This window comes from Mus musculus, chromosome 8 (assembly GCF_000001635.26).
Source record: "Mus musculus strain C57BL/6J chromosome 8, GRCm38.p6 C57BL/6J".
In the NCBI taxonomy this organism is placed as follows: domain Eukaryota; kingdom Metazoa; phylum Chordata; class Mammalia; order Rodentia; family Muridae; genus Mus; species Mus musculus.
This window is the reverse complement of record NC_000074.6, coordinates 87,618,932-87,646,917: the sequence shown is the minus strand read 5'-3', so window position 1 is coordinate 87,646,917 and position 27,986 is coordinate 87,618,932. Positions and strand designations below refer to the sequence as shown.

Sequence of the window (27,986 nt, the reverse complement as noted above, 5' to 3'; positions counted from 1 at the left end):
TCCAACAGTGCCTAGTTTACAGACACTAGTCTTCCCCTGGCCCTGTATCCTAGGGCAATGTAGACTCAGCTGCCCAAGGGGAGTTTTGAAGCCAGGGCCACCTGGGTGTAGACTGTGTTCCCTGTCCCTCCTACTCCTTCATCTGTGGGTGGGATGGAAAGTAGCTCTGCCTTGCTATGGTGGCACAGCTGAGCTGGGCTACCACAGGACACAAAGGTCTGATGGGCTCAGGTTCTGTGTGCAGCAGGCACTTAGCCTTTGCTTCAGCCACCCTTCCCCTCAGCCACCCTTCCCCTCAGCCACCCTTCCCCTCAGCCACCCCTACCCTCAGCCTGCTTTAGGGATCGTCAAGTACAGCTTACAGCTGTCTGTCAAGGCATGCAGGAGTATGCAGGTCCCCTGAACAGGCCCAGGGTCACTTCCCAGTGGTCAGCTTTATTCTGCTGTGGGTATTGAAGTGAGCACCAGGCCGCAAAGATCAATTTGAGGTGGAGTTCCCCAAGGAGAAATCTCCAGGGAGGAGAGAGTGGTTGGGACAGAACCCTTTCTCCAAATACTTAGCAGATGGCTGGCTCTGGAGAAGGGAGAGCCCAGGCCAGGGGCCTGTTTGCTTTGTATAGATGCCCACAAGGCACACTCAGAGCTCCATGGGTGCAGATGTCAGCAGTAGCTGACACACGTCCTGTCAGATCCTGGAGTCACACTTGCCAATTCAAGTCAAGCACACTTGTGCCACGGAGACCAGAGTTCTCTGACCTCATGACATTAAGCCATGCTTCCTGGACTAGTGAGTGATTTGTATGTGTGGCATATGCAAGAGACACACCAAGTGCTGCACTGTCCAAAGACACTCCATCATCTCTCCTCCCATCATATTCTGTCACCATCTTACAAGGGCCACAGAGGCCATGCCGTTCCCACACACCACATCTGGCAGACTCCCAGGCCACTGCTGCCTGCAGTTTCTTGGGAGACATATGTAGAGGCTGGGCTGGAAGGATGGCTGTGGACAGGCACTTCTAAGAAGAAACTATGACTTTTGAAGGATGTTTTAAACATGGAGCGTGCCCTCTCTGCCTCTTGATCCCCCAGGACCTACAGCTATGCAAAGCCAGCTTGTGAATATTCAGGACCCTGTAGGCACTCTTCTGCATCTTTCCCCTCTCCTCATTTTGTGCTGAGTCTTAAGTGAAATGGATCTTTAAAAAATTTGGAGAAAGAAATCTGTCTTTTGTTCCCCTGCACCCCAGGGGCTCCTCAGAAGAGGGGGGCCCTGCCCTGTTTGAGGGGCATGTCTCAGAACCAATCGCTGCCTGGCACAGCTCCCTGGACACTGGGCTTGGGCTCCATGCCATCCGACCAGATGGCTGTGATTGCTGGCAACCCGAGACCCTGCAGGAGAGTCGTGTATGGGTGTTTACAGCGTCCTGGGCCTGCCGAGAGCATCAAAATGGCAGGCTGAGTGGTGGCCAGTCAGAGCACATTCCTGAAAAAGGAGAAGTGCCTGCTCTGGGGGAGAGCCCAGCTCAGGTCCAGATCCCAACATCCAACACCAGGCACCAGATCACGTACAGGGAAAGCAATCCAGCAATTTAAGGGTGCTACCCTTTCTGTGTCTCCAACATCGCCTCTGCTTTTGAGCACTGTTCCCGTGGCTCTCAAGGATTTTATACCTCTCTGAGCTGGTCTGCAAGAGAACCCTGCATTTCTTCATCATTTCATTTGGGGGCACAGATGTGAACACTCGGTTTAGTATAAACACACGAACTACTCTATTCACACTGATAAAATAATTTAAAAAGAAGAAGAGGAGGAGGAGGAATAAGATTTAAGCCCTCTAAGCTTCTTCTTGTCAAAACCCCCATCAGCTCATGTTCAGGGTGGCTGAGCACATGGAAAGTGTTCTGTCCAGTCTATGAAATGATCTATGGCTCTGCAGGCTCAAGGGACCCCCTCCCCCTCCTCTGATGCCTTATCATCTTTCCAGTTATCCTGAAGACCACTGAAGGCAAGGCTCTGGTGGCCTTTCTCTCCCAAGATGCTGGCCACATTGTGGCTGCTTGTCACATACATCACATAGTCAACGTGGAAATGAAGCTCCCTCAAGGTTCTCATAAACATGCCAGAGACAGTCCACAGAGAAGATTGAGCCTGACAACCTAACCTATTCCTCTGATGCTTAGAGCAGCTCCTAGAGGCTGTCATCCCTACACCTCAGACCAGCATATGCCGCTCTTTATGGTCCACTGCTTGCATTCTTCTTTTTTTTCTCTTTCCCTTTTTATTTAATGAACATTCACTATATTCCATGGGCCAACAGTATGACAATAGCTAAAAAATGCACAGGTGCTAACTTGAGAGGGTAGCCTGTTGGTGGAGTGAGCTGGAGACCAAGGGCAAGGGACCAGATGAATATATTCTATATTAGGGGAAATTAAAGGCTTTGATTATCAAAGGGAGGCAAGGTGAAGGGAGAGATGATGGTAACATCTGGACAGAGACTTGAATGAGATTCAGGAGATGTAAAAGTTGGATCCGGGTCTTCCTCCCAGCCCAGTGCTCTTGGAAATAAGACTCAGACTCAAAATGCATTTACAGATACCTTGATCATATAGCTAGGTAGTATGCTGACTAGATCATAACTAAAACAACTCAATTATTTTAACCTATATACTACCACATGGCTGGTTAACTGTGCTCAGGTACCACGTTCCTGTCTCCTCATATCTTCCTGGAGAGTCTCCCATTTCACTCTATCCTAGAGTTCTTTCACCTCCTGGATGTTCCATCTCCTATTTCCTGCCTAAGCCATAGACTTTAGGCTTTTTAATTGACAGGTGGTGTAACCATACAATACACAAGATATTATGTCTACAAGGATGGCCTGTGGGCCATCCAGAACAGTATCCTAAGGGGATGCCACAGCAGGTGCGAGGGCCCAGAGTTGGAAAGGGTAGCTAGCCTTTCTGCGGCAACAGACCAAGGCTGCTAATTCTAATGGCTCCAGTAATGAGAGAGAACTAGGCACAGTGTGTTAAGGACAATGCCAGCCTTCCAGTCCTGGTGGGGAAGGTGACCGACAGACTAAGCTGATCTTCCCCAGGAAGCTGACCCCTGGGCTCAGAAAGCAGGCCTAGAGCACACACTCAAATCTTTATTATTATTATTATTTTAAAGTGTGAGATCTTCCTGCTTTATGTTTTAAAATGTAGCATGGTTTCTCAACAAAATTGGAAGGTATTTTTAAAGCTCTTTTAACAATTCTGCTTTGGGCGCACAAAAGTCAACTACAGATCAAACCGAGCTGCAAACAAAGTTGGGAAGCTTTGGAGTCAGTTTTCTGTGAGGTTTCTGATGGCCCAGATCTTGACTGATGGGTCCCACTCCCAACCACAGCCAGGATGGCCCTTTGCAGCCCTAAGGTGAAGCCTAGCGGGAGCTGAGAAGCCCTTGGATCTGGGGTCCTTGGATATAGGGTCCTCAGAGTAGTGCAGGTACCTGTGTCCAAGAGGGCCCCAAGCCTACCTGGTCAGAACTGAGGCTGATGGTGTGGAAACAGCACCTGTCCCACACTTTCAGGCCTTAAGCATGTGGTCCCACCTAGCCCCTGCTTCCAAGCCCAGGTCTCTCTGCCTTGCCACTGTACCACGGGCCAGTGAAAGCAGGCTGCAATCCCGCCTGTGGCGTGGAGAACAGAATGATCGCCTCGTGTTCCAGCGTTCTTCGGGATACTGACGCCGAATGGGACCTCAGTGATCCCTTGCCTCCCACGAAAGTCCCACGTGCTCTGGCTGACCCCAGAAGACAGACTGGATTTGCTTCCCCTCTGGCTCTTAGCAGCTTTGTTAGGAATGATTTTCACATTGACACACTCAGGCCTCCCCTACCCCCACCCCTTGACTCAAGCCCTCTGCTGAGAGCCCCCATTTGTACTAATGGAAGTCCTGTGGCACAGACAGGGCTCCCTGCTGGAAAGAGGCCTCAGGCTGCCCTCCTGCAAACTTGACCTTTTCCTGTGTAAGAGACAAGATTTCAAAATCAATCAGGCCTGCGTGTCTGACCATGCCAGAGAAGAGGCTACATGTCCTATGATAGAGGGTTCAATAGAAGTCCTAGGGGCCAGCCTACCCAGGAGGTCACAGTCTTGCCCCATGCATTGCTCCCTGGCTTCTTCTTCAAATACATCCATTCATTGTGGAGAATGCAACAGTTCCCCAAAAGGGCAACTGTCTTTCTGGGACCCTACCTGCCCTTTAGAGTCCCCTCTATGTGACAGATCTTGTGGTCTTCTGACCACAGGGCTCCAAGTTGACAGCGGGTGGCTATAATCTTGGCACAGAGACACATCTGCCCAACCATTTTTCTGGACGAACCCTGCCTGCCCTCTAACTCACTTTAAATCATTCTCCCATTGCAACTCACATGCATTCTTAAAACCTTGCCTGCCGTGTGCTGTTCATATGACTGCACACGAACTTCACTTTCCTCTGGGCCTCTGTGGCATCCGAGGCTTAAGCAACGCTTACCATCTCTAAGGCTCTAACACAGCTAGAATTACGTCTCTGTTTTGCCAAGAGTCCTGAGAAGGAACCAAGCCCCTTGGCTTGGCCCGCACTGGCAGGCCATGGGGTTCTGTTGATAATCAGTTCCAGGGAATCTCCTGTGTCATACAAGGTCGCCCGGTGACCATGAAGGATCAGAATGAACAGACTCTCCTGAGTGGTGCCTGAACCCAGACATGTACATTGAATGGATGGTAAATGTGCCGTCCTGACATCCCGCCAATCCATCTTCACTGACTGCATCTGGGGCTTTTCTTCTCCTGACTTCAACGCAAGAACTCAGACACATGGTCAGAGACTCATACCAGTGATGATATCGGAGGTGGGAAGGTCAGAGACTCATCCCAATGACATTATTGGAGGTTAGGAAGAAGGTCCCTGGGTTCACATACTTGAGTCTTTATTCCCCCACCCCACCCCCACCCCCATTTTCTTCCCGTGTTCTATCTGTGCTGCTTCCTGTGCACACACAAGGGGCCAGGCAACCACTCTAGGATCCAGAGCTGAAATCAACCTTTCCTCCTATAAGTTGGTTTTGTCAGTGATGTGGAAAGTAACTAAACAGACCCCCCAACCTACCCTCCCCCAGGGCTCCATCTCCTGTTGCTGCTTCCCACTGCCACAGGCTGCCAACACCCCCCCCCCCCAAGCTCTGCTTTGTTCCATCCTCGGTCAGATCCTGTTGGGGATTTGCTGTCCTCTGTGAACGGGCGATAGATAGATGCCCATCTAACATCCACAGAGGCTGGGAAGGTGACCAGTGAGGGTTCTTACAGCAACTACTTGTAACTAGGGATGGAGTAGGTTCCTGGAAAAAGGATTCTAAGTAGAGCCTGTATGGTCAGGCAGCACACAGCGGGCCTCTTGTCCTAGGTTAGAGTCTCTCGTCTTCATCAGTGGTCCCATACATCTCCATCTCACACCACATTCTTCATAGTTCCTTGAGGGCTACAGGGACTTTCTCATCCTGAATCCTTCTGATGAGGATCAGGGTGGCTGTGCTTAGTCCATGTCCATCATCAGTAAGAGACCAATCACTGCTCCCATTCAGCTCCCGCTATCTAGCACCTAGGGGGTCTTTGGAGTCTGCTGAAAACCCAAGACAGCATGGGAAAGCCAGACCACGATCCCACAAAGCCTGTCACTCTCTGTGTGTCCAACCTTTTCCTAGACTCTGTAGACAGGGCTTCATGACCAGGAACCTCACTGGATGCCTCCATCTGATCTTTACTGTAGCGCCACCTACTGGGTCTCCAGAGGCATTTTCTACAACTTTCCTCTTTAGAATACAAGAGGACCCTGGAGTGAATCCACAAGTCATATGTCTGCCTGTCCTCAAATGTGTGTCCCTGTCCCCTGTAGAGCTCTGTGCTCTTGACCCACAGTTTTTTCTCAAAGCCTGCCCAGTGGCCTTTGTCAGCCTTGGCTCTGCCTTAGGACTTGTGCTTGTCTGTGAGGCAAGTGTCTGGTCCATCACTGCACGGCATCTCTCCTAGTTCTGACATCTAAGCACATCTGGGTCAGGTTCCTCGAACCTGCCCCATAGACCAGACAGACCTACATCAGAGAGGACAGTGACATGTGTCCTGTCACAGCATCCTAGAATAGGGCTGACTGGAACTTGAGGGTCCCTTACTAAAGCCCTCATTTCCCTGCACTCAACGGACCTGCCCTATGCATTACCTGGTGTCTTAGTTGGGGTTTTACTGCTGTGAACAGGCACTGTGACCCAGGCAACTCTTATAAGGACAACATATGATTAGGCCTGGCTTACAGGTTCAGAGGCTCAGTCCTTTATCATCAAGGAGAGAGGATGACAGCGTCCAGGCAACATGGTGTAGGCGGAGCTGAGAGTTCTACATCTTCATCTGAAGGCTGCTAGCAGAATACTGGCTTCCAGAAAGCTAAGATGAGGGTCTTAAAGCCCACACCCACAGTGACATGCCTACTCCAACAGGGCCACACCTTCTAATAGTGCCATTCCCTGGGCCGAGCATATACAAACCATCATACCTGGTATTAAACATCTCCAAGAAGCCTATTCTGATACCTCATTTTTAGTCTGAGCTATGCGAAGTAGCCAGTGTTCAGCTATTTCTGGTCCACAAGAAAGACAATTTCACAGGACTGATTTCTAACTAAGCAGTCTCTGTTGCATTCTGTCTAGTCTCTAGTTGCTTTTACCTATATGCATATTCATGGATACCTTCTACTGAGGGGTTCAATAAAGGCTCATGGAGGCAAGGGGCAGGCTAAGCAGACAGGGACGGAGAGCCAAGAACCTGATGCCCATGCCTCAGGACCAATACTTCTTGCCTACACCCCAGACTTTAAAATCCTTTTTACTCCTTTGAAAGACACTGGTTTTGCACAGCCCAGCCCCTCTGTCAGATGTAAATAAGCAACCTTTTTATCACAAAGAATTTCAGGGTGTTCACTGGTGGGATAGATTGGTAAACTGACTTTGGGTTCCCTTATTGCAAGCCATGATACCTGCAAGGGTAGTGGTCAAGGAAGGCCTCTGTGATGGTGACATTTAAGCCACCATGTCCCTGCAGTTCTAACCCAGCCCTAATTTGACTTTTTAAAGTCTTGTACTTTTGAGTCATGCTGACCTCTTGGTCTTTTGCTCAGCCCTAGAGTCCAGGAGGAGCTGTCACAGTGAACAGATATCTTCTGGCTTAGACCCAAGTCCCTGGGCAATGAAGCCTCCCTTTCCATTCACGTTCCCAAGGCTCATTCACACATTCCTTCACTCTATACCTTCCTTCTCCTTGTCTACTTCTCCCCCTCCACCACTGCCCCTCCCCTCCTCCCACCTCCACCTTCTAACTTCTGGTTCCTCTCACCTCCTTTCCCCTCCCCCTCCCTTTCTCCTACCTCCCCCACCTTTCACATGCGCCTTCATCCAGGTGCTTTATTTAATAAAGAAATGTACTCTAGGAACATTGATGTTCTAGACCTTTCGGGGATTGACACTGCTGATTGTGTCGTGAGCTTGGTAGATGTTTGTTCTGGGGATCCAATTCTCCTATGGGAAGCAGCATAGGCTTGGGGTTGGGTGGGGCAGACAGCAGAGGCCACTGGCCACTGTTGAGAGTTGGAAGGTGATTATCAATCATAGCCGAACAGCTGCCTCCTCTGCTGGACAAGGAGAGTGCCAGGGCTGGCAGGGGCTTGGATGTAAAGGGGGAGAGAGGCCAAAGGTCATTGACACAGAGACCAGGTTTCTGAGGCTTGCACGGAGCTGGGCTACTTTCTCCAGAGATCAGGAATGTTCTTGGAGACCTGGGATGAATTTAGAATCCTGTTTCACAAGAGAAAACTTGACCCATAGATCTTGCTGAAGGGCATTTAGCCTGTGGTCTACCCAACTGGTGGACTTCAGGGCCTGTGTTGACAAACCCACCAGGCTGAGTCTGTCAGAGTAGGATTCTAGTCCTGAAGGCAGGGCTCTGCTGGATCACAAGGATCGGAAGGGTTGGCTGGGTGGTCACGGTGCACGTGTGCCCCTCCTGAGAGACAATGTGTTGTAGGTTTGGTGAAAGAAGTCTTGTTGATTCTTGCTCCCCACCTTCTTCTTCACCATCTCTCTGTATTACCTTGTTTCTCATTCTCTACTCCATGGACATCTGGCCTCCAGCTCTCAGTCCCCCGATCACTCTCATTGTCCTCCTAGGGCCAGCAAGCCTGAATCCTATGAGAGACCTACCTAACCTTTATGACCCTCACATGGTCCCATCCAACAGTTGTGACCAGCACCCAGAGTGCCCATCCCTTATCATAGGGACAGCTGCCTAGAAGGTGTCAGTATTGTGCACACTATAAGTGAAATCTAAATGAGAGCCCAGTCCACATGAGGGTGGCTTCTATGTTAGTGAGCTTTGAGCCCAGTCTACCTGGCACTGAGGAAGCTTGCCACATCCCTAAGACAACACCCTCAAGCCCTATCCTGCCTGGGCTCCTGGGTTCTCCCTGGCTTGCTTTCTGGTGCCTGGCCAGAGAGGTGCTGCCCCTATGTGGAGTCTACACTGCGGTAAAGGAATGCCTCAAAGGTGTGGTGCTCAGAACCAGTGTATCCCTCCAGCCCTCTGTGAAGAAGGACTGTGGCTGTTCTGAGAGACATCTTTAAGCACTAGATGCCTGCCATCAGGGCCTGCTGCCCTGCTAACCTCTGCCCCAAACACTCTCCCTTGGTTAGGAGGCAGTTTCAAGGAGTGTTATCAGGCAAAGCCCATCAGCACACTTATTCAAGAAAGTACCGCACTGGGGGCCTGTCGCGTCTTCTGTACCTCAGGGAACTCAGAACATGCAAGACCAGACTCTTTGTCAATTGTGGGGCAGGGACCGAAAGCCCCTGTCTCCACATGCAGAGGCAGGAAGACAGGAACTGTGAGGACGCCTGCCATCCTCAGGCCTTGAAAGGATTCCAAGTTTTTGAGTTTAAAAGGAAAGAAATGAGTTTCAAGTTGGAAAACTTAATGGGTGTCCGACGTCTGCGCGTCGTTCTCCAGCCCTGCAGCCCTGGCAGGGGAGGACATGAAAGATGCCCACCAAGGACAAAAGAGCCGTGTGCCCAGGGCCTGCTGGGGATGGCCCCACCCTCACCCATGTTAGAAGCCCCTGTGGAAGCCCCCAGGTAAATCCCGACTTCCTTTATCCCAAGCCTCTTTTTTGAGGGTTTGCTGTGTTTTTTGATCTTTAACAAGTTTTTTTTCTTTTTCTTTTTCTTTTTTTCTTTCTTTTTGTCATCTTTGCCAGGCCTTTTACAATGCCACGTCCTTTTATTTTAAGCACGATGGCTTTCAAGCCTTGTCTCATCTGTGATGGTTTCATGTTTGCCGGGGTCTGGAAGGGTTGGAGCTAGTCCCTGGGTGGGCAGCTTCCATCTCCACCCTGCCTTGCTGCTGGGAAAGGGTTGGGCTTGGGAGCAGAGCGGCACCATGGCCTGCTCTTCAATCCCCTCAGGTTGGAGGCAAGATGCATTCCCCACTCTCCACTGGACAGGATGCTATCTTGGGGTGGGAAGCCTGCCTCTTGCATTCCAGCCTCAAGTCACATGACTGTAAGTCTCTGTTGTTCCATCTGTTTAACGGGGATGGTGCTAATTCTATGAGACAGTAGTAACAAGAACTTAGTGGGTACTTATTCATAGGATAATAGCACTGTATGAAAACAGTGCCATGCCTTTGTCACTGTGTTCTGACACTGTGACAATTCTATAATAGTTACAATCACTGAATGAGTACTTAATTCAGCAAACTACAAGTAATACCAGAAACCACTTAGGAAAGTGCCCAGCAACATGCAAAGAGTTAATATATAATCCCTGGGTCTAGCTCCTAGAGCTGGCTCTGATCTCCACAGCCAGCTTTATCATCTGCTGACCATACAGCCTACCTCCTCCCCCTCCCCACCCAGGGGGGGGGGTTAAAACTCACCCAATACCTTTGCATTTTTGATAACTTGTTTGGAGGCTGTAGCAGGAGAGAGCACAGCTATCCATGTACCTTTGATGGAAGATGAGTTCTTCTGTTCAGGGAAGGTTGCTTTCTTCAACATCACACCCAGCTTCTGGAGGCGCCTGCATGGAGCAGTGAGGGAGAAAGGGGACACCCACCTAGCCGAACGAGATCAGCCAAACCAACCCTGCCACTCAGCGCTGTGACAGATTTCACAGCCAGATCACTTGGACATCTACGCTTTCATCTCTGTGTGTTTGCTGATGTCCCGATGCCCCCACCCTCTTGTGGAATGACTCCTCCATCCTTCCAGGCTCAGTTCATGGCTGTCTGTAACACTTTCCTTTACCAGCGCTCACCCCACCCCCAGCCCTTTCACGCTTGCTGCATTTGGGACGTGAGAATATTTGGGTGTTCAGTAAATAATTTGCTATGGCCTGCATAGAATTCTTCACTCCTCGGCACACACACTGCTCGATGAGTGGCACCCTATTTACAGGGTGCTGTTCTCCACTGAGAGGCTCACTGTCTTACTTGTCAACAGGTTCCACCATTGAGTGACTGCTGCAGGCAGGACCCGGCTGAGATCTCAAAGGAAACTGAGGGCCATTTCTCCTGACTGAAGTTTGCCAACAAGTAGGTCTGTAGGCAGACTGATGGTATCTTGCCACAAGACGGTGCAGAATTGGGTCTGAGGTTTCCAGGCTATATGGAGTCTCTGTTACCCATTGATTCTGTAGGATACAGCATGAGGCTGCACGTGCTTGAAGCCATTAAATACCCCAGAAGCATGGTAGCCCTCCCCCATGAGAGCTGTGCTATGTTGGGCTGCCCATCAACTTTGCCAATCTCTCTCTAAAAGCTACCTTGATATTTAGGTGAGATAAACTCTACCTAGAGGTGGAACAACTGACCCAGGGCTAACTAGTCAGGGTCATGGCCCTCTGACCATTTGGTTAGCACATGGATGCACATGTAGCTAAAGAGAGGTCAAGCAGACCTAACAACTGCTGGCCCCAGACCTCTGCTCCATTAGCCACAGAGTAAGGCTGGTAGAAGCAGGTTGCCGGCAGGAATCCAGGTGAAGACACTGTCTATGATGTTAAGGGGATAAAGGGTGAGAGCGTTCTCTGTGCAAATTGCTATACTGTACCAGCCCTCTTTATTACTGAGATTTGAGTTACACAATTCACAATTATTAGTTTATACATGTTCTCCCTCCCTCCCTTCCTGTGTCCCTCCCTCCTTTCCTCTCTCTACCTTGCTCTCTCACACACCTTTTTTTTAAAGCCTTTTGGAACTGAGATTTTATTGGCTTCAATGGAAACATGTCACCATTTGCCAGACTCTCTGGTGGACTTAGAATTCAAGGCGCTGGAAGCAAGACAGCAGGTCCTGACTGCCCACACCCCTTTCCACAATGGAATTCCAGACCGCCATCTTGGAATCGCTGCCTGTCTCCTGGCTTTACCTGTTACAGAGAGGGGACCCATCTCCTGTGTTCGAGCTGAGATAGAGATAGCTCAGAGTCAGGAAGCCCAGACCTTCCCTTCTTCTCCAGGTGTTGGTGACAACTTCTACAGTTTCCTCAGTTTTTCTCTCAGTTTTTTTTTTCAAATTTGTCTTTCTAATTAGGTTTTGCTCAGGCAAATATATTAGGATTAGTGTGTAATCCTTGAGCTCACTGAAAGTGAGGGTGGGATGGCCCAGAAGCAGGCTGGGACTCAGGAGGAGGTGTTTACTGTAGAAAAACCTCCAAGCAGGGGCACAGAGGATGGTGAGACGTGGCTGTACATTAAGTGGGTTTCAGATGCGTCATCTGTTCATGTTTGAGCTACAGTTACGAATTATTAATTGTTATGGGTTGAATTATGAAATGTCTGCCCCAAGCTCCTGTATTGTTCAACACACTGGCTGTACCATCTTTGGAAATACTGGAAACTTTAGGAGCTGGGAACTAACCAAAGGAAGTGGATCACCAGGGGAGCCTTGACAGAATTTTATCCCTGCCCCACCCCTCTCCTTCCTTCACCGTGGGGTGAAGCATCTCAGCCTTATTCTGATGCTCTGCCCAAGCCTGGGGACACCTCTGAGACTCTGCGTCAAAAAACATTTACACACACACACACACACAGGCACACACACAGACACACATACACACACACAGAGATACACATAGACACACACACACAAACACACACACACAGAGACACACACACAGGCACACACACACACACAGACACACACACAGGCACACACACAGACACACATAGACACACACACAAACACACACACACACACACACACACAGGCACGCGCGCACACACACACACACACACACACACACACACACACACACACAATTTTTGGTTTTGTTTTGTTTTTTGAAGATAGGCTTTCTCTGTGTAGCCCTGGCAGTCCTGGAACTCACTCTGTAGACCACCCTGGCCTTGAACTCACAGAGATCCTCCTGCCTCTGTGCCCTGAGTGCTGGGATTAAAGGCATGAGCCTTTATCACCCAGAAAACTAAATCCCTTTAAAAGTTCTCTATGGCACACAGTGGTGGCACACGCCTTTAATCCCATCACTTGGGAGGCAGAGGCGGGCAGATTTCTGAGTTCGAGGCCAGCCTGGTCTACAGAATGAGTTCCAGGACAGTCAGGGCTATACAGAGAAACCCTGTCTCGGAAAAAAAAAAGTTATTCGTGTCACATGTTTTGCTCATTACTGAGCAGAGGAAATTAATAAATTAATCATGTGCTCAGTGTCAAAATATAGAAGAAAAGGAAGCGTTTGTCTGCATGGATCTGATAGGACTGGGGTGCCCAGGCTTTGGGGCATGTGCAGGGAAGGCCGAGGCCCTCTTTCCCAGTCTGGCAGGTGAAAGAGGCTTGCTACAGTTGCATCTTGACTTTACCCAAAGCCCTGTTTGTTGAAAGCTTGGTGTCCAGCTCATAATGCTATTGGAGGTAGTGGGGCCTCAAGGAAGTGGAGCATAGTGAAAAGGAAGTTGTGTTATCAGAGGCATGCCCCTGAAGACATCACTAGGACTCTGGGCCCTTCCTGTGTCTCTCTTTGCCTGTTTGGCTATCATGAAGTAAATAGGCTCTGTGTCTTGTCTGCCAGGGGCTCAAAGCAACAAGGCCAAGTGAAGACGGTGTTTTAAAGTTTTTGAATCTGTGAGTCAGAATAAACCTTCCAGCCTTTACTGGATGACTTATTTTAGATACTTGACACAGAATCAGAAATCTAGCTAATGCATCTAGATGCAGCTAGAAATTTAGCTCTTCAAGGACATGTACCTTTGTCTGAGTTTGGCTTCCCTATCAGGGCAGCACAGGAGTGGAGTGGGGACAGCTTTTAAGCTCCCCCCATATACTTTTGTGCTTTAGCAGACGATCTTCAAGAAATGGAAGCCAGGGTACATCAGTCACTCTCCTTCCTTCCCAGCCACAGAGAGAAAAGGCAAACAAGTTCATTGCTTATAGCTTGCCCTCCTGTGGTTAGGTCCAGCCAGGAATCACTATGCAAAGCTCTGCCTTGTATGAAGGAAGGGGATACATGTCAGTTGCCCTCCCTAGGGGATCTCTAGCTCCGTGGAAATGTGTTTAAGCTTAGGGGATAGGGCAATGTGGGGAGATGTTTGAAGTAGCCTTAGATTTCCAGAGATATGGCTTCGTTAATCATGGCTGGGCACGCATCTGACACTGGACCACCAAAGCAATGGTTCTTCTTGGATCAGCTGACCCACTGCTACATGGAAAGGCTACCATCAACAGAAGAGCTCCTTTTTTTTTTAGCCTCATGCAGAGTCTCTGAGGAATACATTCTGTATACCGCTGAGGGTCTCACGCATGAGGAGGTGGCTTCTCTTTCTAGTCAGTTGGTTGTCACCATTACTATCACCTGGGGACCAGGAGCCTTCCCCACTGCTGAGCAGTGTGGGGAGGCAGGATAATAAAGAACATTCAGACCTTGGTGTAAGGTGGGCTCTAGGGTACAGCATCAGGTTACCTGTCTTCCATGCTTCCTCTGCCATCCACCATAGATGGCTGTCCCATGCCCAGTTCGCTCTGGATGATCATCTACCTTAGCATGGAAGCCTAGGCTGCTCACAGTCAGCAGCAGGGTTTATATCTGTTTATATCCCAGAGGGTTTATATCCATTAGAAAATTTATGTGATCAGTTCAATGGGGGTTTAGAAGACTCTGCAAGCAAGCACATCCTTTCCTAATGACAGTGAGGCCATTAGCAGGTTGTGGGCTGTACATAGGCAAGATGCTGGGTGATGAGGGACTCTTATCTCCTGGCAACACTCCCTGAGGATCCAGCCCTTCAAAAGACTCAGTCTTGGCCTGGAGCAAGACACAGGCCAAGGTGGTGACAGGGGCTGAAGGAGGGGACTTCTGCCTCCTGTCAAGTAGACAGATGGAATGGAATGCTGCCTGTCTGTGCACTGGAACCTTTAGGGCAGCATTGGTCCCCCCAGAAAGTCCTAGCTTCACTGGAATTGGGGCCTGGCAACAGCTCCAAGGGTATATATATATATATATATATATATATATATATATATATATATATATATATATCTTGGTTTCACTGAATATTACAGTTCCCCTGGAATCCCCCTTACAATTGTTTGGGGCTGACCAAGCTTTGTCTCACATAACTTTATAAACATACCTCTCAGATACCAAGTAGCATATGGAAGAAGCCTTTCCACTCACCTTGGTGCTTCAGATATCTCCACCTTCTGAATAGTCCCAGAGGCCGGCGCCATCTCTAGTGGCCCGTTGTAGGCTCTCAGAACTTCCCCTGGGTCCCACAGCTGCTCAGGCACCACCCTGTTGGCTGTACACACAGGGGTGGCAGTCGGCTAGCCCTCTGTCGCCTGAGTACCATGCCCCCAACACAGGTGGTTGACACACTTGGGTTGCTTTCAGCTTTAGTTTCTTCCTCTTCCATCCCTCATCTCTGCTTTCTCCCCTCACTGTGAGGTGAGGCAGGAAGTGAGAGGGGTGGCGGGGAGAAGAGTCCATGTGCCTGGCTGACATTTGAATACTTGCTTATCTCGCCCCATGCTCAGCCTTTGTGATTAGCTAAGTTCCATCTCCCCGAGGCTTTCTCTTCCAGGGCCTTCCCAGGCCAGCATGGTAGCAGACCACGTGTGTCTTGTTCTCCCTTTCTGTCCTAACATGTGCCTTGTTTTCTTTAGGAGGCAGGAGTATGTCAGGCCGTCTCTCCAGTCCTAGACTCCTGAATGCTTCTTCTCTGGGAAGCACTGGTGGGCAGCTGGTGGTGGGGAAGCAGCAGCATCTTCATTTATTCTTCTTCTGCTTCTTCAGGCCCCATCCCTCTCTTTATCTTCTGTCATCCTCAAGCGGTCCTGGGAAAGGAGAGGGGCCATTGCCCCAGTGTGCCTTCCCCTCCCATCTCATTGGCTAAAGCCCCTCTTTAAGCCATCACTAGTGATGTCATGGGACAAACCAGTCTCAGGGAGGAAGGACTATGATGGGCCATGCGAGTCTTTCTGTTCTCAGGCTTCATTTCCTGAAGCTGAATTGCCATACACTTGGTCACTTAGAAAATAGAACTTAATTTTGTCACCATTCTGCAGGGCATACATTAAAAGTAAAGGTGTCATTAGGGCTGCCCCTAGGCCTCAAGGTTCTAGGGGACAGTCTAGCTTCTGATGACTGGAATGGTTCCCTAGCCTGTGGTGAGGAGTCCCCCTTCTCAGCCTCTGGGGCCCCACTGATATCTTCTTTGTTTTCTGAATAAAGCAGGCACATGTGGGTATTGAAACAGGAGGAAGACAGGGTTACAAGGTGAGCTACTACCACTGTGATCTGAGAAGACACTTGTCACTGAAATAAGCTCCCCCTTCCCCCATTGAGTAATCCACAGGGACTTCCACTTCTCAAGATCCTTAATTTAATCTACAATGAGTGACCAATTTTTCAAGCCAGACAGAATTCACAGATCCTAGGAGTTAGAGAATGGACATATCGGTCTGAGGTTCACCATGCAACCCAGGCCAATGTTCCTTAAATCTGACAGCATCAGAGACATTGGTGATGCAGGACTATTCTCCTCTGTCAAACAACAAAATCCTTGAGTGTAATTATGGGGTGGGGGCCGCAGTGGCTTTGAAAGGTGGTACTGTGTACCCTGGCAGTGTCGGACCTGCATGGAGGAGCAAGAAAAGTTGGGTCTGTTCTTGAGTTTCCTCTTCTCGTATTCATTTTCCTACACTCCGCATTTGGTCTTGACTACCTGGATTGTGTGTGTGTGTGTGTGTGTGTGTGTGTGTGTGTGTGTTTGACTGCAGAATTCTCTCATTGTGCCTTGTCCGACATCTAAGAGCAGCGAGTGGCCTGCCTGGCATTGAAAAGGAAAAAGTTTCTGCAAGACCCACCTGGGGCTCTCAGCCTTGAAGTTGCTGTGAGTCTGGGGCTTGTGAAGGGAAGCTGAGATGGGGGAGGGCTGGATGAAGGTAAGGGGCTGGCCTTGAAGGCCAGGGACGGTGGCCCGAGAGACAGGTTCCTGAACCCTGGTGTGGAATGGCACACGTGTGAGGACAGGTGAGTTTCACACCAGGGACACTTGTAGGGCCCCAGCAGGGAACCCCCACCCCCACCCCAGCATTGCTGCATTTCCTAAGCCCCCAAGCCTGAAAGCTAGAGCCCCAGGGAGAATGAAAGGGTCTAGGCAAAAAGACTCCAAGGCAGTTCAAAGACAGAGAGAGACCGAGGATGAAGTTTCTAGCCACATCCAAGGGGAGGGCTTTCATCTTCCAGCCTTTGAATCAGGAACCAAGGTGGGCAAAGTTACTACCAGGTTAAAGTTTAAATGGTGCAGAATGGGGAGACGGGAAGATGAAACACTGGCTGGCCGGCCAGGGGAACAAAGCCAGAGCCCAGCCCGGGCACCTGGCTGGAGGGGCAAGCATTGCAGAGTCCCAGGCAGGAGGGGCCTCTCGCCATCATTGTTCCACTGAAGAATGAAAGTAATTGAAAGGAAAGGTGAACCAGGGAGTGGCTCGGGCCTGAATCATTAGGAAATGATTTAAAGGGAGCAGGCTCAACAAGCAGTTTCTCTTATGGAAATGCCTCATTGAAGGGCAGGGTAGGGAGGAGGGGCTGAGCGTTCTTTGACTAAAAGGTGCTGTCTCCCCCTCTACCCCCCTCCCCCCATCAAATACAGACCAAAATATCATTTGGAATCAGGTCATTTTGTAGACTTTGGTCCTCAGACTGCCTGGGCTGGGACCTCTTCCATGACTTTGGGGGCTGGGGACCCTGGGATTCAGGAGGGAGATGTGCTGAACACCCACAGAGTATTCGCTCTGAGACTAGTCTCCCTGTTTGCCTGGGAAGCCCAGCCATCCTGTCCTCCTTGGTTCTGCATGGCATCTTTATGTCCAGATCGCCTCTAGTCAGCATTGCTTGACTGACTACCATCTCTGACGGCCTGGGTCTTGAAGGCACACATCGGCGAGTTAGCATCCTGATTCTGGAGGCACATTATTAATAAGTTCCCGGTCCCTAGCAAGGCCTGGGCCCACCCCTCTGCTTTGTTATGGTCCATTTGACTATCATCAGGCAACAGTAATACAGACTGGTGAGAGGCATGCCAGAGGAAGAACTGAGGAGTCTGTAGACAACTTCTGGGAGGAATTCGGGAGCTTTGATTTCCAGCCAAGGTGGAATTACATGGTCCAGGTTGAAACAAAAGAGGTGGGTGAGATGTATAAGGCAGTGGGGTAGGGGCTGGAGCGATGGCTCAGCAGTTAAGAACACTGGCTGCTTTTCTAGAGGCCCTGGGTTTTATTCCTGGTACTCATATGCTGGCTCATGACCATCTGTAACTCCAGTTCCAGGGGATACTTAGCTCTCTTCTCGCCTCCCGAGACTCCAGGCATGTGTGTGGTGCACAGACATGCATGTGGGCGAGAAACACTCATACATATGAAATAATAAAATAATTAAAACAATGGTTTCTTAAATGTTGATATAGAAATGAAGGGCTGTGTCCCTTAAGAGACAAGAGTCAAACGAAGCAAGTCCTTGTCTGCCTCTGTTTTCTGCCTTGAGGATGCCAAGGAGCTGGACTGTCAGAGCACCGTGCAGGGGTGGAGTGAGGAGCCCTGGGCACAGGGGGAGAGTGAGTGAACAGAAGGTTAGACTTGAGTTAAGAAAACAGTGCTGCTGTACTCAGAGAGAACACAGGTGGTCCTGTGTGTGTTTCACCATGACACTAATGAGCCTATGCATGGGAGGAGACTACCTGAGGCCAAGGAATGAACACCGAACACCCAGAGAGAAGATGCTCTGGAGGCTCAGGGCTGGGGTGCTGCCTGTTCTGAGCAGGTGGATGGGAAGATCTAGTGTCACAGGGCACTGGGCAGAGGGCTTAGCAAGACTGCTCTGGTTTGGGTTTTTAGGGTCCCCTGGATGCCCAGGTAGTAAAGGCTTGGTCCCTGATGAGCTGTTTTACTATGTGTTACTCACCACATGGTTCACTGTAGATGCAACTAACCAGGAACTGCAGTGTCCCAAACTGAGACAAAATGAACCTTTTCACTTTTAAGTTGATCATCTTTTATTTGTTACAGTTAACAGAAAGCTGATGGACACAGGGGTCTTCTCTCAGAAGTTGGTGGTAACTGACTGAGCCCTAGGCTAAACAGCCTCTCTCCTTCCATCTAACAAATCCTGAAAACAAGACCCCAAAGGATGAAACTGGATCTAAGCTGCAAGCACAGAAAAGCTTAAGAATATGTACATGCACATGCACACGCGCACACACACACACACACACACACACACACACACACACAAATATCCAGCACCCAGAAGAAGGTTAAAATTCAGTTTGGTGTCTATTTACAAATTATCTGGTATGCAAAGAGGCAGGAAAATGTGGCCCGTGAGAAAGAGGAAAATCATTCAATCAAAATTGACACAGAATGGATACAGATGTTTGAGTTAGCAAACAAGGACCTTACGTAAATAGTGCTAATGACTGCATCCCAGGTTTAAGAAGTTAACTCAAGGCCTGAAAGACACACGAAGGCACAGAGGAAGATATTTCAAGCGAAGACTGCAAGTGTGAAGTCGCAAAGTCACATTAGATTAGAGCTAATGGTGATTCTGTTAGGCAGAATGAGAGAAGAGTGAACTTGAAGACAGTGCTAGAAGCCAATCCCAGGCAAAGGAGTGAAAAGCCGGGTTGTAAGAGCACACAGGCAAGCTGCAGGGAGTCCCAGCTTCCCTAGGGAGGGTCAGGAAGCATATTTGAAGAAAGTGACCAAAAATTTCCCTAACATGATGAGAACTATAAACCCACACACCCAAGAACTTAATGACCTTCAAGTACAAGGAAGTGTAGATGGTGTTTTTCAAATACTCAAAGGATTTTCATCCCATAGTTTACAGGTAGGAATTTGTTTGTTTGGAAATAGGGTTTCTTTGTGTAGCCTGGGTGTCCTGGGACTTGATCCATAGACCAGGATGGCCTTGAACTCACAGAAATCTGCCTGCCTCTACCTTCTGAGTGCTGATATTAAAGATGTGTGCCACCACTGCCCAGTAGGAAAATTGTTTAAAATAATAATAATAATAATAATATTTATGATGGAACATCTATAGAACCTTCAGCCCAAAATGTGTCCTGCCTACAAGATGTGCAGGGATAAAGGTGGAGCAGAGATTGAGGGGATGGCCAACCAATGACTGGTCCAACTCGAGACCCAGCCCATGGAGAGAGCCAACCCCTGACACTACTAATGATACTCTGCTGTGCTTGCTGACAGGAGCCTAGCACAGCTGTCTTTCTTCTGAGAGGACCCACCCAGCAGCAGATGAAAACAGACGCTGAGATCCAGAACGAAACAACAGGCAGAACTCACTCGGGGAGTCTTGTGGTAGAGTAGGGGGAAGGGTTGAGGGAGCTGGAGAGGTTGAGGACATCACAAGAAGACCTACAGAGCCAACTAACCTGCGCTCATTGGGGCTCCCAGATACTGAACCAACAAGCGAAGAGCATACATGGGCTGGACCCATACATATGTAGCAGATATGCAGCATAGTGTCCATGCGGGTTCCCCAACAAGTAGAACAGTTGAGGGGGGGCTGACTCTGACCTGTTGCCTCCCTTCAGATCCCTTCCCCCTAGTTAGGCTGTTTTGTCTAGCCTCAGTGGGAGAGGATGCACCTAGATCTGGTGCAACTTCATATGCTAGGGTGGGTTGGTACCAATGGGGGGGGGGTGTTCCTTCTTAGAGGAGAAGGGAAGGGAGAAATGGGGGAGGGGATGCGAGGATGAGACTGAGAGGAGAGGAAGGAGCGCTGTGATTGAAATGTGAAGTGAATAAATACATTAAGGAAAGCACGTGCTTGTTTATTTACTTGTGTATTTATTGAAAGTGTGCATTTGTTACTTTTCTGTTGCCGGGATAAGTCACTATGACCACAAACAACTTATAAAAGGAAGTGTTTAATTAGGCTTATGGCTTTAGAGAGTTACAGTCCGTTATGACATCTACACAAAGAAATAATGAGCGTCCCATACACACCCTCTCAGAAATTTGAACAAAGAATGTGGCTTATGTGATGGTATTAAAACCAAACAAAGGCAGTGAGAGCCAAATAAGCTAGGCCTATATTCTTCATGAATGTAGGTCGGATATTTCTTTTCAAAAGATGATTTAGAGCTGAATCCAATAATACATACAAAGGGTGACTCTTGAGCGGGCGGATTACTAGCATCTGTGGTGGTTGGAGGGAGAAATGTCCCCAGAGATTCCGGAACTTGAGCACTTGGTTACAAGTTACTTGTTAGTGGCTACATTTGGGAAGGTTCTGGGGAGGTGCAGCCTGGATGGAGGAGGAAGTACTTCACTGGGGCTGAACTTTGAGAGTTAAAAACCTTGCCCCATTTCCGGTTTACAGCCCTAATATCTCAGCTTCCTGCTCCTTCCTCCGTCTTACCACTGTTGCCACGCCCGCCCACCGTGATGGACTCTGACCTCTCTGGGACTGTAAGCCAAAATAAACTTTCTTTAGTGCATTGCCTTCGGGTCACGGCATTTTATCTCAGCAACTTTACAAAGTTAGAGAAAGTTACTAACATGGCATCAAGCTGGGTAATTCATCCTATTTAAAATCCAGGAAAGGCGCTGGAGAGATGGTTCAGCAGTGAAGGTATAAACTGCTCACACACTGCACCTGAGTGCAGGTTCCCCCTGGTTCATGTTGTGAAGCTCACAACCAAACCACCCACATCTTCAGTTCCTAGGACCCGACACCCTCTTCTGGCCTCTGCTGGTCTCTGCACATATGTGCACATACCCTCCAACAGAAAAGCAGACATGCACAAAATTTAAAAATAAAGTAAGCCTTAAAAAAAATAGAGAAGAAAACCATCCATTTTTCTCAATAGATACAGAATGTCCTTGACCACAAAAACCCACTGATAACAGAGTATTTTAGTGACTACAGTTAGAGGAGTTACCAAGTCAAGTTGTAAGGCATGGAAGTCTTCCCTCTCTGCTTATAGTCAGCATTATCCAGGAGGTTCCAGCTCCTGAGTGTGCATGGGTATAAAGGAAATAAAACAGAATACTTGCGTTTGCAGTACACATGCTTGTTGATGTAGGAATATGATAAATCTATAAAACAACCACTACAACTAGTAATAATGTTGGGCCAGGTTGCAGGACACATGGTAATATACAGAATCTACTGTGTTTTACAGACTAGAGAGGAAGAGTCAGGAACTAACACTAAAATCATCACTTATCACAACATATAATTGAGAATACCGGGGAACTCAATCCAAGAGAAGGTGTGTAAGAGCTGTCCCCTGAGAAGCTAGCATCTTGCTGAGAAATTAAGGAATATCCAAATAAACAGATCTGCCCTGCCCACAGATGCCAATTCAAAAACAATCCTAAAACAAGCCCCAAGCCCCTGCGAGCCGGGGACTAACATGATCTGGCTTCAAGACTGACAGTGAAGCCAAGCAGTGGGCAGGGAGGTGCGGCTGTCACTGTAGAGATGGACAATGGAACAGAGGCGGGAAGTAAGCGTCCCATGTGTGGGAAGTCTGGAGAATGATTCTAGAAGTTGGATTGGAGGCATTGGGGAGCTAGGCACAAAACAAACCCAGCTCCATTCATTAATTATCTTATACAGCACTGAGCATGGTGCCACATGCCCAGATGTGAAATGCAAAAACCATCACAAATCTCCAAAAAGCAAAACTTTTTTATATGCAGCACCAAAACCATGGTCCCTCAAAGGGGGAAAAAAGCCAAACAATGAATTTGGTCTTATGAAAATGAAAAGCACCCTCTTCGAAAGATAAAATGAAAGTGAGGAGAAACAGGGCAGAGAGACATTTGCAACCGGATATCAGTGGAGGAATTTCCCCTTTGGATGTATCTAACACTTTCAAGGTTCAGTAACAAAATAAAAAGGTGAGCCAAGAGAAAATGACAAACAAGGGGAGGTGGGCTACTGGGGAAAGTGCCTGCCACACCAGGACGAGGACTGTGTGTGTGTGTTTGTGTGTGTGTGCACATCTGGAATCTTAGCACTGTGGAGATGGAGACAGGAGGCTTGCCTGGGATCACTGAATTGGTGAGCTCCAGGTTCGGTGAGAGATTCTGCCTCAAAAAATAAGGCTGAGAGGGATTGAGGAAGACGCCTGATATCGACCTCTGGCCCCTACACACAGGTGTACATATGTGCATGCACGTCACACACATGTGTATGCCCTCATAGGGATGCATGCACGAAGGCAAAGAAGAAAATGGGAAATGCTTTCATCGAGTAGATGTTCAGTGTGGAGGTGAAAGGCTGAAGAGCAAGGGTTGTCAGGGATGCAAATTTGTACTGAAAGTAGCTACTGGGGACCAGACCATCTAGTTAGTGCCTGAAATAAAGCCTACACCACTCACCAAGCATTGCTGAGGACGGAGACAAATAAGAATTCTCTTACAGTGCTGAGCCAAAACCCCTGGCTTGTTACATTCTGAAAAGTTTAAACACACACCTGTTACACAACCCAACCATTCCAAACCTAGCATTTATCAAGCGTGGTGAAAGCGTGTGTCCACCTAAAACTTAGTACATGAGCGTTCACAGCAACTTTGTTTTTAATGTGTCGACAATCCACCAAGGGGGTAAATGAATAAATAGTGGTATGTCCATAAAATGGGATATCACTTAGCAAAACAAATGCATGAGCTGTTCTGCTCAATAGCTTGGATGAATCTCAGAGGTGGGATGCTTCATGCAAAAAGCCAGATACACAAGCATCATACCAGATGATTCAAAGCATACACAGCTATAAAGACTGTGAATAAACTATAGGCTCAGACATCTGTCAGTGGACAGTGGATGATGAAGCATCAGGAGGCATCTGAGACATAAGGCCAGGTGCATCGACTTGACTGTGGTTTCATAGAGAGGTGTGTGTGTGTGTGTGTGTGTGTGTGTGTGTGTGTGTGTGTGTGAAAACTTAGCTCGTTGTGCATGTTAAGTGTGTGCCATTCATTATGCACAAACCATACCTTACTAGACTTGTTTGAAGCAAAAGGAAGAAGGGAGAGTGGGTAAAGAAGAGTGCCCCCATAGAGGGACCAACTTGGGCAGAGGCCAGTCATCAGGGTTCCACCAAGTATCCTGGCTGGAAAACTTGAGCATGTGGAGGGGAGGGAGACCCAGATGTTAGAGTCCCTTTATCCTGCTTTCAATACATTCTGTGCTTAGTGTCTCCAAGACTCCTGAAAGTGCCTAGCACGGCCGTCTCTATGATCCTGTAACACTCAGCCTCCCGCTAGAGAGGTTCAAATGAGCCACATGGTAAGAGTTGGAGGCTCTGGATACCGAGGCAGGACCTGAAGGAAAGAAAAGGGACTTTCAGCGAAACGGGCCTCAAACCCCCTTGCAGCCAGAGGAAGAAACATATTGACTCACAAAAACCAGTGTGTGGGTGAGTTGTTTGAAGACATGGTTCTCTTGAATGAGCCATCAGATGTACATTTGTATATATTGTCCAGCAGGGCTTTCTGCAACCATCCAAAGTCCAATGGCCATGGGGCTGGGGAGGTAGGAAGGAGGACTGAGTTTAGGCCTCTAGCACCTATGCAGACAGCTGGACATGGTGGCTCCTGGCTGTAATCCCAAGGCTGGGGAGACAAAGACAAGTGAATCCCAGGAGCTCCAGGGCTAGTCAAGTTTTCTGAATTCATTCATGAGTTCCAGGTTCAGTCAAAACCCTGTCTTAACATGTAAGGTGGACAGTGACTGAGGAAGACACATGATACCAAAATTTGAGCTGTAACTGCACATGTGTGGGCACATACACCTACACACACACACACACACACACACACACACAGAGACAGAGACAGAGAGAGACAGAGAGACAGAGAAAGACAGACAGACACAGACAGTCAGACACATGCACACAGGCATGCATGAATGCACACAGGCATGCACACACATACACATATGCACACATGCACACTCACACAAAAGCAAATCCAAAGGCTGGGGATGGAGGCAGAATTTGTGGACAGTTCATTTATTTGGAATAACACTAGCTAGAAGGGTCCAAAGAATGTAGACTTCCAAAAGCAAGCCCAAGAGGCTGGTCAGCATGTCATCCCCTGAGCATGCCATTCTCCTGCAATTTGGCTTTTGGTGAACCCATTTCTGCAGTTCAGTCTGCAAACTGCAAAGCAGTTTTCCGCTTCTCCTGGGAAAGCAGACAACTGTTGGTGCAGTTTTCTCAGAGAGAGCAGATGTTGTTCACAGCCCAAGGCTGAAGCCAGAAGATGCTTTCATAGGGAGTGACGGGTTTAGGGCGTGGTCAGGAGCCTACCAAAGGCCCTTGAAGGCAAAGAAGGAAAAGAACCACACAGATCTGTCCGTGAGGGTTTGGGCTGGAAGTGGTTCTTTGTGAATGCATTTTGAGGAAACATGATGACATAGGTTTGCAAGGTGACTTTAGATTTGGATTGAGATGGCAGAAGAAAGGTCCAGCAGATGACATTCAGCGGCAAGCGTTACTTGCTCTGAAATGACCTTCCTGACATTAAAGTCACCATGGACAGGATAAGTATAAGGTGGTTGATGGTGTTCACATGCTTGCTGGTGTAGGCGTTCTGTTTGTTTGTTTGGAACTTTCCATCAAAGACATGTATTGCCTGTGGGTTTGAAAACATGGCAAGCAAATGTAACCACTTTTCCTTCTAATGGAAAGATGAGCCTTTGCTTGGACAGTAGCTTGAAGACAGATGGGATCTCTTAAGAGATGTAAGCCAAAGGGTGTCCAACCCGCAACTGTTGGAGGCCGCTCAGGAGCCGTGTGTGTTCCTACCAGGCCGTGGGCTTTACTGGACATCGGCCAGGGGTGGGAAGGAACAGGAGAGCATTGCAAGGTGCCAGGCGCACCTGAGCAGCTGGGCAGGTGTGACAGCTGCCCAGACTGCATGGAGCTGGCTGTGCCCACCAGCCCCTGTCTCGCTTCCCACCCCTACCTCCCCACCTTCCCGGCTAGCTCAGGTGTGGTGCATCTGCGGCCCGTTGGCAGCTCTCATGGCTGCAGTGTGAGGGAGCTGTCAGGTTAAAAGCTGGCTTGCTCGACTTGATCCCACATGCGAGCTGTTTTATTTCCCCTCTCTCCCTTACACAGCTTCGGTGTGCTTTTATAAATATTTCACTAGCCTTGCTAAAGTCTATTTCATCTCTCTCTTAAATTTATTAAATATAAATGCAGCGACAACTCTACCATAAGTCTTTCTTTGCTGTCAAAATCTCAGGCTCCTGTGGAAGTAAATAGAATTTGCTTTGTTTACCATGGGTAGCTTGGAATCCTATCTGCTTAACAGTTTCCTACCAGGCCCCCCAAAACCTCCCCATTTTTGTTGGTAGGGGTCTGTTCCATCCCTGCATAAGGTACAGGAACATGGTCCCATTTTGAAGATAGTGTGACAAAGGACTTACCAGGACTCTGGTCTGAGATGTGGACTCTGAGTACCCGGGTTCATCACCCCCTTCATGGTCCCTTGCATCAGCAACCATGGCTGCCTTTTGTCACCAATCAGACTAGACCAACCCAAAGGCCCATCTGGGCAGATGCTGCCCTCACCTCTCTTTTGAAATAGAGGGCCCATTTGTCATAGCAGGAGACCTGGGCACAAAACACACGGCCCCTATGAAATGCCTGAGAGGGCTGACACCCCTTCCTACCCATCCGCATATCTAGAGCCAAGATAGCAAGGGGGTAAGGCAGAAATTCCAGGCCCCCAAAACAATCCACAAGCACCACCCCCAAACCCCCTGCCACTTCCTTTGTTTTTTGTTAATTACAAAATAAACACAACCTCGCTCACCGACTGTGGGAAGAGATGTCTGCCAGCTGGGGACCAGCTGGCACTGGGCAGACTGTCATACCTTCTGCCATTTGCCCTCTGTCCAACACATGCGATTTCATATAGGAGCCAGGGAGCAGGGAGTGGGGCTGGAAGGACCTAGCTTAGGGAGGGCAAGGAAGAGAGGTCCTACTTTATTTGTTTCTGAAGCCCTGAGAATGGTTTTCTTTTCCACAAAATAATGGATTTTTTTTTTTCCACGTGAAAACGGTCCTCTTGGCATATCTTGTTTAGCTCTTGTTTTGGCCAAGACATGGGCATAGAAAGTACTGGATTCCCATCATAAACAAATAAATATACAAAATAACTAAATAAACATCAGAACGCAAGGTTTAGGCCCAGACTCAGGTACCCAGCATCTTCTCTCAAATTTGCAGAGATTCAGGGTGGTGGCTACGAAGAGGGAGTATTAAATATTTATGTGACATATTTAGAATCAGCTTTTGAATGCACCTAAGGGACACACGTTAGTGGCCAAATCCCACAGCTCAGGCCTTTCCTGGGGTCTCTGGGTTCATTCTGTAGATCCAGTGGGGACCCTCTGGACTCACTGCGTGTCTGCCTTACTGTCCCACTCACTGACACACTTGGAGGTGGAAGGAAGTTGATGTTCTGGGCTGACTGAAGTCAGGGGGCTCCATTTCCACACCATGTGTTCAGCTTGACTCAGCTCACACTGAGTGCAATAGTTCAATAAAGTCATTTTGCTTAAAAATGTGAAAAAATAGATTTGTACTCTTGAAATGACTAATAGTTTTGATTTTACAGTTTTCTTTCCATATTTTAAACTCACATCTCTCTCTAAAAAAAAAAGGATTTCAAGCTGTTTAATGGTCAGGGGAGGGGGAGCCTATGGGGCTAAGCTCACTCCCGGTGCTTAAGATGGAGGAGCCACAGAAGAGCAAGCTTCTTGGAGCCCCTTACCACCCACTGTCATCCTGGCTCCCCAGAAGCTGGCTGGCATCTTCCCACCATGGGCAACGTGGGCGGCTGAGAGTCCCCAGGGTGAGGTACAGGACAGTGAGGGCTCCCTGTGTTAGTCACAGGATGGCTCTCTGCCATGGGGCTGCAGTTTCCTGTCCCTGTTGGGAGTGAGGCTATTTCAGGCCTGCGCTGCTTCCCTCTGGGTTGGTGAGGGTGGGAAGGAGACAGGCAGGGAAGACAGCGGCAAAGTCTGAGCTTCTACCAGGTGTTTCCAAGACAAACTCCTGTTTCTGCTGCCCACTGCTGGTGGAATGTGTTTGTCAAGGTGTCAATCTCTGGTAGGCGTTTAACACACTGTCTTCTCGGAATTGCAAACAGCAACTAGCAGGTTCTACCGCTTGCTCCATTCAAGGTCGGGATGTGTCACCATATAAGGTGAGGTTTTTTTCTGAATCGAAAATAAAATTCCTAGGTTCTCTAGGATTCCGTGGATTCTGAGAATTTAATATATTTTGTCCTTTGCGCAGTTTTATCTGTGGCTTCCCTTTCTCTGGACAACTGGGGACTGGGGAAGGCAAATGTGGTA

At 48.6% G+C, this 27,986-nt stretch overlaps 1 long non-coding RNA gene across 1 annotated transcript; it reads left to right on the top strand.

Moving 5' to 3' along the window:
* Window positions 1–4,707: 4,707 nt before the first annotated feature.
* On the top strand, window positions 4,708–10,820 carry 1700096P03Rik (RIKEN cDNA 1700096P03 gene). The gene is made up of 2 exons (NR_131165.1): window positions 4,708–4,892; window positions 10,569–10,820. It is a non-coding gene; the product is annotated as an RIKEN cDNA 1700096P03 gene (long non-coding RNA).
* The last annotated feature ends 17,166 nt before the right edge of the window (window positions 10,821–27,986 follow it).